This window comes from Macaca mulatta, chromosome 5 (assembly GCF_049350105.2).
Source record: "Macaca mulatta isolate MMU2019108-1 chromosome 5, T2T-MMU8v2.0, whole genome shotgun sequence".
NCBI classification, from domain to species: Eukaryota; Metazoa; Chordata; class Mammalia; order Primates; family Cercopithecidae; genus Macaca; species Macaca mulatta.
Window position 1 is genome coordinate 121,703,724 of NC_133410.1, and position 9,179 is coordinate 121,712,902.

The following is a 9,179-nucleotide window of genomic DNA, read 5'->3' on the forward strand; positions in this document are numbered from 1 at the left end:
AGTTTAAATTTCTAGAGTTCTGCTTTCATTTAGGATGTAAAACATCATAAGAGAAATGACTCTCACCCTAGCAATTGGGAAAAGACAGGAAATCCACAAACTTTTCATGAGCCCACTGAAGAGCTAAGGTTACTGGCCAACCAAATAAATTAAATTCCAAAAAATTACAAGCCCCTTCAATGAGAGAGAGGACATGCAAACTCTTTTGCCATTGGCAGAGCATAGAAAAAAGAGACGACCACCATATAAGCCAGTTAGAAGAAATCAGCTGAAAGTTTAGTAGATTCTTAAAAGCCAGTTGTGGACTAAAGTATCAGTTTAAAATAACTGAGAGTCCAAGACACAAGATGATTTTGCCCTAATTTACTAGCTCGTTTTCACTGCCCTCCACTGGAGGCTCATGAGAAAATCTAGAGATGAATAGGCATGCAGGAGGTCATCAGTGGTACAGGCACAGAGAAAATTTTCAGTTGCCCCTGCGGAAGAGATATGAACTCCACCCAGCTATGTGGATCCTTCTGTCATAGAAAGAAAAAACCTGAAATGACTGGAGGTAAGGCAAGAATAGTTGATGACTAGAAGCAAAGGTCCTCTGGCCCTGGGAAAAAGCAGGGAAAACTCCTGGACTCAGGATCCTGCACTGGTATAAGGAGAAGTGTGCTACTTCTGGGAACAGGCAGGAAACTGTTTTCTATCCATGGCCCAATGACCCACAGATCAGAGTTCAACAGGCACTGGGAGAAAGGGTAGGCAAGAAACACTGATGAGGCTTCATTTCTGAGACACAGACATGCAAGTCTGCCTAAAATTGAAACTATGTTAAGAAAATAAAAATTCCCTCTTCCTACGATAAACCTAGTCCACAATAACAAGCAATAGTATTTTACCACTGAAGAAGGATAAAGAACAGGGAAACAGATTCCGCCCCCCCCCCCCCACCCACCACCACCACCACCACCACCATGGTACGGATATGGAAGGAGCACAGAAAGCTGAGGATAGAGCAGAAACAATGAGAAAAAACAAAACAAAGATGAAAACCTCCACTATCCAAGGCCTGCCCCACTCTAAGCACAAAGAAGCATCAGCCCACCACTGAAGAAATTCAGAGCTAGCACTGCAATGAAGATAATGAGAGCAACAATAAAACCCAAACCCAGTGTATGTCTGCCTAGACTAACTCAATGCCCAACATAACAGCCAAGCAAAAGAAAATGCATGTCCATTTCCAGGTGTAAATATTATTTATCTCAGCTTCTATCATTCTTCCACAAAGGATGTCCAGCATTCACTCAAATAATAGGAGACTTTCAGAGCATGCCAAAACAACCCATTGTCAAGAGATAAAGCAATTGACAGAACCAGACTCAGAGATGACCCAGATGTTGAGAGTATTGTACAGAGATTTTAAAATCACACTGATTAATTTTGAAATTTAATAGAAAATGTGGACAGCATGCATGAACAGACAGGGAGTTCAGTAAAGACACAAACTATTTTTAAAAGAGTCAAATGGGAATGCTTGAAATAAATGAACACACATACACACATAATACCAACAGTGAAGATTTCACTATATGTGCTTACCAGTAGGCTGAACACAGCTCAGAAAAGATTTGGTGAATTTGAAAATAGATCAGTACAAGGCAGAAAACTAACAAAGATATTCGGGGCCTGAACTCTACATTTGACCTAATGGGCCTAACAGACATCTATAGAACTCTCCAACTAAAAACAACAGAATATACATTCTTCTCATCTGCATATGGCACATAATCTAAAATTGACCACATAATTGCCATAAAACAACCCTCAGAAAACTAAAACAACAAACCAAAATCATGCCAAACACACTCTTAGAACATGGTACAATAAAAAATAGAAATTAATTCTAAGAAAATAACTCAAAACTATACAATTACATGGAAATTAACTGATCTTCTACTGAATGACCTTTGGGTGAACAATGAAATTAAGGCAGAAATCATTAAATTCTTTGAAACTAATTAGAACAAAGATACAACATACCAGAATCTCTGGGACACAGCCAAAGCAGCGTTAAGAGGGAAGTTAATAGCACTAAACACCCACATCAAAAAGTTAGGAAGATATGAAATTAACAATCTAACATCATACCTAGAGAAACTAGAGAAACAAGAGCAAACCAACTCCAAAACTAGCAGAAGGCAAGAAGTAACCAAAATGAGAGCTGAACTGAAGGAAATTGAGATGTGAAAAATCATACAAAAGACCAATGAATCTGGGGGTTTCATATTTGAAAGGATAAATAAGATTCACAGACCACTAGCTAGAGTAATAAAGAAAAAAGAGATGAGATCCAAATAAACACAATCAGAAATGAAAAAGGGGACATTACCACTGACCCCACAGAAATACAAAAAAAAAAAAATGTTCAGAAACTACTATAAACACCTCTGTGCACACAAACTAGAAAAACCTAGAAGAAATGGATAAATTCCTGGAAATATACAATCTCCCAAGATTAAACCAGGAAAAAATTGAATCCCTGGACAGACCAATAATAAATTCCAAAATTGAATCAGTAATAAAAGGCCTACCAACCAGAAAAAGCTCTGGACTACATGAATTCATACCCATATTTTTCCAGATGTATAAAGAAGAGCAGATACCATTCCTACTGAAACTATTTCAAAAAATTAAGGATGAGGGATTCCTTCCTAACTCATTCTCTGAAACTAGCATCATCCTGATACCAAAACCCGGCAGAGACACAACAGCAAAAAAGAAAACCTCAGGCCACTACCCTTGATGAATATACATGCAAGAATCCTCAACAAAATATCAGCAAACGGAATGCAGCACCATATCAAAACGTAAGCCGACACAATCAAGGGGGGTTTATCCCTAGGATGCAAGCTTGGTTTAATGTATGTAAATCAATAAATATGATTCTTTTCATAAACAGAATTAAAAACAAAAATCACATGATTATCTCAATCGATGCAGAAAAGACTTTCAATAAAATTCAACATCCCTTCAAGTTAAAAACCCTCAACAAACTAAGCATTGAAGGTAGTAAATAGTAAAAGTAGTAAAAGCCATCTATGACAAACCCACAGCCAATATCATACCGAATGGGCAAAAGCTGAAAGCATTCCTCTTGAGAATTGGAATGAGACAAGGATGCCCACTCTCACCACTCCTATTCAACATAGTACTAGAAGTACTAGCCAACATAATCTGGCAAGAGAAATAAAAAGAAGGCATCCAAATAGAAAGAGAGGAAGTCAAAAAATCTGTGTTTGGAGACAATATGCTTCTATATATAGAAAATCCCATAGTCTGAGCCCAAAGGCTCCTAGATCTAATGAACAACTTCAGCAAAGTTTCAGGATACAAAGTTAATGTATAAAATTCCATAGCATTTTATACACCACCAGTGTTCAAGATGATAGTCAAATCAATAACACAATCCCATCCACAATAGCCACGAAAAGAATGAAATACCTAGGAATACAGCTAACCAGTCAAAGTTCTCTACAACGAGAATTACAAAACACTGCTCAAAAAAGTCAGAGAAGACACAAACAAATGGAAAAACATCCCAGGGTCATGGATAGGAAGAATCAATATTGTTAAAATGGCAATATTGCCCAAAGCAATTTACAGATTCAATGCTATTCCCATCGAACTACTAATGACATTCTTCACATAACTTGAAGAAACTATTTTTAAATTCGTATGGAACCAAGAGAGAGCTCAAATAGCCAAGGCAATTCTAAACAAAAAGAAAAAGGCTGGAGGCATCACATTACCTGCCTTCAAACTATACTACAAGGCTACAGTAACCAAAACCGCATGGTACTGATATAAAAACAGATACATAGACCAATGGAATAGAAAAGAAAACCTAGAAATAAAGCTGCACCCCTACAACTATTTGATCTTGAACAAAGTTTACAAAAGCAAGCAGAGAAGAAAACTCCTGATATGGTTTGGTTCTGTATCCCCACCCAAATCTCACCTTGAATTATAATAATCCCTACGTGTCAAGGGCAGGACAGGTGGAGATAACTGAATCATGGGGTGGTTTCTCTCATGCTGTTCTCCTGATAGTGACTGAGTTCTCACAAGATCTGATGGTTTCATAAGGGACTTCACCCTTTGTTCTGCACTCATTCTCTCTCTGGCTGCCCTGTGAAGAGGTGCCTTCTGCCACGATTGTAAGTTTCCTGAGACCTCCCCGGCCATGCTGAACTATGAGTCAATTAAACCTCTTTTCTTTATAAATTACCTAGTTTCAAGTATGTCTTTATTAGCAGCATGAGAAAAAAATTAATACAACTCCCAATTTGATAAACGATGGTGAGACAACTTATTAGCCATATGCAGAAGGTTGAAGCTGTACCCCTTTCTTACACCATACAAAATTCAACTCAAGATGGATTAAAGACTTAAATGTAAAACCTAAAACTATATATATTAAAAAAAACCCTGCTGGATAACCTAGAAAATACCATTCTGGACATCAGCCTTGGCAAAGATTTCATGAGAAAGGCTCCAAAAGTAATTGCAACAAAAACAAAAAATTACAAATGGGACCAAATAAAACTAAAGAGCTTTGGTACAGGAAAAGAAACTATCAACAGAGTAAACAACCTACAAAGTGGAAGAACGTATTTGCAAACTATGCTTCTGATAAAGGTCTAATACCCAGAATCTATAAGGAACTTAAACAAATTTACCAGTCATTAAAAAAACAAACAACCCCATTAAAAAGTGGGCAAGGGACATGAACAGTCAGTTTTCAAAATAAGACATACATGTGGTCGACAAACATATAAAAAAAAATGTTCAACATCACTAATCGTTAGAGAAATGCAAATCAAAACCACAATGAGATACTGTAAGATGGTGTAAGATACCAGTCGCAATAGCTATTATAAAAAAGTAAAAAAAATAACAGATGCTGGAAAGCTTCTAGAGAAAAGGGAATGCTTATACACTGCTAGTGGGAATGTAAGTTAGTTCAGTAGTTGTGAAAAGCAGTGTGGTAATTTCTGAAAGATCTTAAAAAGAAGTACTATTTGAACCAGCAATTCCATTATTGGGTATATACCCCTAAAAAATATAAATTGTTCTACCATAAAGACACATGTACACATATGCTCATCCCATGTGTGTTCACAATACGTATATATATGTGTGTTCACCTATATATATATGTTCACATGTACATATATGCTCATCGCAGTACTGTTCACAATAGCAAAGACATGAAGCCAACTTAGGTGCCCAACAGTGGTGGATGAGATAAAGAAAATACATAAGTACCATGAAATACTATGCAGCCATAAAAAAGAATGAGATCATGTTCTTTGCAGCAACATGGATGGAGCTTGAGGCCATAACCCAAGTAAACTAATGCAGGAACAGAAAACCAAATACCCCATATTCTTACTTCTAAGTGAGAGCTAAACATTGAGTACACATGGACACGTAGAAGGCAACAACAGACATGGCACCTACTTGAGAGTGGAAGGTGGGAAGAGGGATTACCTGTTGGATACTATGCCTATTACCTGGCTGATTAAATAATCTATACACCAAACCCCTGTGATATGAAACTTATTTATATAACAAAACTGCACACATACCTCTGAATCTAAAATAAATTTTTTTTAAATAAATATGATCTTAAGATGGCTTTTTTTATTACACTTTAAATTCTAGGGTACATATCTTAAGATGGCTTTTACAGCACAAAAGAATATACTCATTTCATCCAAACATGGTAGTATTTTAATGACATGTTGAACATTTTTATATTTTTCATTTTTTATTAATTCTTCTTAGCATTAGAGTCTTTTGTTTCTTTCCTTTATTTCGTTCACCAGTCTATATATTTTTTAATTTAATGTATTGCTTTCCATTTCTCAACTGAAAAGTAACTACCACGGAAATGAAGTTTTATCTGTTCTGTGCAAGGTTGTAATCCTTATACAGAGGATGAAAGTTATAGTTCTTGGTATATGATAGGTGCTCACTAAATATTTGTCAAATAAGAAATAGATCAGCAAATATTATTTAAACTGGAATGTAAAGAGCAAAAGAGTTTTAGAAAAGAATAAGAGCTTCCAAAATCTGCATAGCAATATTAAAATAACTAAACATATGTAATTGGATTACCAGAAGACGAAAAGATAGAGAATGGAGCAGAGGAAATATTTAAAGAGATAAATTCTGAGAATTTTCCAAAATTAACAAAAGACAAAAATTCACAGATCTAACAAACACAGAAAATCTCCCCAAAATATAAATATCAAAAGAAGCCACACCTAGACATACCATAGTCAAACTGCTGAAACCAAATACTAAGACAAAATCTTCACCGTAGCCACGCATGGAAACAGGGTAGGGTGGAGGAGCTATAACTTACAGAGGAAAAAAGACAAAAACTACAAAAGACCTCTTGTCAGCAACTATAAATTAGGAGACAATGGCGTGATTTAAAGCACTAGGTGCGTGGAGGGGAGGGAGAGTTAACTTAATGTATTAGGGTTCCCTACAGGGACAGAACTAAATTGTATATATATGCAATGCTGTGTGGAAAACCACATATATATATATATGGTTTTACATATATGTGTCTCCAAACACACACATAAAAGAGAGTTTCGTAAGTATTAACTTACATGATTACAAGGTCCCACAATAGGCCGTCTGCAAGCTGAGGAGCAAGGGGAGCCAGTCTCAAAACTGAAGAACTTGGGGTCCAATGTTTGAGGGCAGGAAGCATCCAACATGGGAGAAAGATGTAGGCAGGGAGGCTAGGCCCGTCTCTCCTTTTCACATTTTTCTTCCTGCTTTATAGTCACTGGCAGCTGATTAGATTGTGCCCACCAGATTAAGGGTGGATCTGCCTTCCCCAGCCCACTGACTTTAATGTTAATCTCTTTTGGTAACACCCTCACAGACACACTCAGGATCAATACTTTGTATCCTTCAATCCAAACAAGTTGACACTCAGTATTAACCATCGCAAGTCCACCCCTTGTCAACTTGAACCCATACACATCTCCTGAGATCATACATAATCTTCAAATAAAGACAATAATAAGGTCATAATTATGCCATCGTACAACCGGAAACATACCAATCCCCAACCTAAATACTATTACATAAGGTTAACAATACTTAAATGCTAATATGAAATCAATAAATCTTATGTCACACGATAAAGGAAAAAGAAACAAAATAAGGATATTTTCCTAGTACACACGTATACATGCACAAACATGTTTTTAGCAAAAGAAGGAGTACTCATGACAATTACAGTCCCCATTTCTGCAGCTGGTCATGTGGTCATAGCTGGTATTGATGACAACCTTCTTCTACTGCCCTTTCTGTGTTCCCTTTGCCTTCAGCAAGCACCTCAGCAGGTAGTAGTTTTTTTCCTGGTGGAATGACCCAAACCTTCATTCCTGAGTGGTCTGGGCCATTTGTAGTCCTGCCTGGATTGGGCTGTTGTAGTTTCCCATTGACCTTAATCACAGGGCATAGTAATACTAAGAGATGCCCTAGTGGATCTCCTGCATTGTATGCATACTCTTCCTTACCTCCATTGTGGAGTAGTAGACTGATTTCATCTTGATAGTCCTCATCAATTACTCCAGCCAACACTGTAACTCTCTTCTTAGCCTGTTGACTTAAAGGTAGGAGGAGCGCAAAGTGTCCAGGTGGCAATCTTAACTTCCAGTTTAATGGAATCGTTGTTTAATGTGTCTCCTGGTGGCAGGATTCCTCCCTCTGGAAGTAAGACCTCTAGGCTAGCGGAACGTAATGTCGTGGGAACAGGAAGCAAAAATTTTGCTAGTGGATCACTAGGGGTTACGGTGAGTGGTGCCACTTTCACTTCCACCCCTTGATTCCTGGACCCATGAATTCTGGCTATGGTAGAAAAAGTACCATATATTGGACGCTGATTCAGAGCATACATGGCCTTCTGGAGAACTTTGCCCCAGCCCTGTAAAGTATTGTCACCTAGTTGGCACTGTGGTTGTGACTTCAAAAGGCCACTCCACTGTTCTGTCAATCCAGCTGCTTCAGGATGATGGGGAACATGATAAGACCAGTGAATTCCATGAGCATGAGCCCACTGCCACACTTCTTTAGCCATAAAGTGAGTGTCTTGGTCAGAGGCAATGCTGTGTGGAATACCATGATGGTGGATAAGGCATTCTGTGAGTCCATGGATGGTAGTCTTGGCAGAAGCATTGTGTTCAGGATAGGCAAACCCATATCCGGGGTAAGCGTCTATCCCAGTGACAGATAAACAAACCTCTGCCCTTTCCATGATGGAAGAGGTCCAATATACTTGACCTGCCACCAGGTAGATGGCTGATCACCTGAGGAGTGGTGCCATATCGAGGTCTCAGTGTAGGTCTCTGCTGCTGGCAAATTGAGCACTCAGCAATGGCAGTAGCCAGGTCAGCCTTGGTGAGTGGAAGCCCATGTTGCTGAGCCCATGCATAACCATCCGTCCCTGCCACCATGGCCGCTTTGTTCATGGGCCCATTGGGCGACAACAGGGGTGACTGGGGAAAGAGGCAGAGTGGTGTCCACAGAACGGGTCATCCTATCTACTTGATTATTAAAATCCTCCTCTGCTGAGGTCACCTGTTGGTGAGCACTCACGTGGAATACAAATATCTTCACAGTTTTTGACTACTCAGAAAAGTCCATCCATGTATCCCTTTCCCAAATTTCTTTGTCACCAATTTTTTAATCATGCTTCTTCCAACCCTGACCATCCAGCCAAACCATTGGCTATAGCCCATGAATCAGTATATTATTGTACATCTGGCCATTTGGTGCACTGCTCAAAGTTCTGCCCTCTGGGAAGATTTCCCTTCGCCGCTGTCCTTCAGAGATGTCCTAGAATGGGGCTGTAATGCTCCAGCTATCCACTTTCGGGTGGTGCCTGCATATTGTGCAGAACCATCTGTGAAGCAGGTCCTAGTCTTCTCTTCCTCTGTCAACTGATCATAGGGAACTCCCCATGAGGCCATTGGTGCAGGGTGGGGAAGAGAAGGCAGGAATGGAGACCACAGTCATTTGAGTCACTTCCTCATGTAACTTACTTGTGCCTTCAGGACCTGCTCGAGCCTAATCATGTATATACCACTTCCATTTGA